This window comes from Ailuropoda melanoleuca, chromosome 2, assembly GCF_002007445.2.
Source record: "Ailuropoda melanoleuca isolate Jingjing chromosome 2, ASM200744v2, whole genome shotgun sequence".
Classification (NCBI taxonomy): Eukaryota; Metazoa; Chordata; class Mammalia; order Carnivora; family Ursidae; genus Ailuropoda; species Ailuropoda melanoleuca.
The window spans coordinates 159,021,161-159,022,662 of NC_048219.1; the positions used below are offsets into that span (position 1 = coordinate 159,021,161).

At 40.4% G+C, this 1,502-nt stretch overlaps 1 non-coding gene across 1 annotated transcript; it reads right to left on the reverse strand.

Annotated features, from left to right (window-relative positions):
- Positions 1–811: 811 nt before the first annotated feature.
- LOC117801360 lies at positions 812–928 on the reverse strand. The gene has a single exon (XR_004623864.1). It is a non-coding gene; the product is annotated as a U5 spliceosomal RNA (small nuclear RNA).
- Between the last annotated feature and the right edge of the window lie 574 nt (positions 929–1,502).

Below are 1,502 nucleotides of genomic sequence, written 5' to 3' on the forward strand. Positions count from 1 at the left end.
GTATCTTATATAAATATTCTAACAGGGTTCAGAGAGAAGCAGCAGAGATCATTTCAGCCCAGGCAGTTCAGACTGTGGCTTGGAGCTGAAATTTGGGGAAAGATGCGGGGAGGAGGGAAAACCCTTCTTTCTCTCAGTATACACCCTAAAAGTAATGTCTGTCAGCATTCTTTAAAAGGTTACTGCTTTTTAAAATCATGACATGACAGGTGATAAGTCTGTTAAAAAGAAGTTAGAAGCAGCTGCAGGGTAGGAGTGAGATCATGGGGCCCGTGGGAGAAGTGAAGATGGTGTTCCAGGTTAGTTGATCATAATTTTGTTGCCAGATTTCATGAAAACAAATCTCAGACCAAATTCTATCATGCATATAGACATTTATTAGGCAAGCAGTGGAAACCAGACCTGTGAGCCCTACAAGATTCTTGAGAAGTTTATGCCACTGCCTTGCATAGAAGTTTCCTTCCAGAGATAATATGTGTAGAGAGGGATTCTGAGCTACTTAAGTACCAGAAAGCAAAAATTCTCCAATCTTGTGGTGGTGTATAGGATCTTAGGACGAAGGAGTCCAAGACACAGCCAGCAATGTATGTTCTTTAACCCTTCCTGGGCTTTTATTAACCCTTGACCATACTGGTAAGTGTGTCAAGATTACTATATAGCAGGCAGGTGTTTCTAACTGGGATTATATAAATTCAAGACCTTCATCATCCGTGAGTGTTCACTTGTTACAGACTGATAATAGAATGAATATCACACTAAAAAAAGGCTTTTTTTCCTTTCAAGTTAGGTCTTTCATTATAACAAATAATATAGCCTTGTTCAAAACAAGGCCTCAAAAAATTTGCTAAGGACTCAGAATAGTTTCTCTCCACGGAAATCTTTAGTAAAAGGCGAAAGATTTATAGGATTTGAAGAGAAACCAGAGTATAAATGTAGTTCCCTCATCTCACTTCTCCCATAACTGCAACTCCTAGTACACTGATGGTAGCTTTTTATCCATGAGTGCTACTCCCTAGCTAGTTTGCACAAGAAATTCTGTAAGTAAACTTCTCATAGCTAGAAATGTCCAATTGGAAGAAATATTCTTTTAAATTTGAAAAGCTTGTATTCTTTGCAGGGTACTATGGGTATGCAAATGAGAAGTCTGAGTCATCCGCTTGGAGAGTCTTAAAGCACCTTTGTATTCACAGCTGCTTCTGGAGCCACCATTAGGGGGCGAAGCAGAAGTCTGTCGGTCTCTACACCCTGTCCCNGAAATTCCAGTTTTACCCCTTTTGTATATTGGGACTTGGAGTACAGTCTCATTCTTTTCCTTTGCTGTCCCCTAACCACCATCACAAGCAAGATACTGAACCACAAAGAACTCTCTCTTGCTGCTTCTTTCGAGACACACCTAATCTGCTCTCCCCATCCCTGACCGGTGGAGTCCTCTAGAGCCATATTAGTCTGGCCAATTGTTTTTTGACAAAGGTACAAAAACAAATCAATGGAGGAGGAATAGT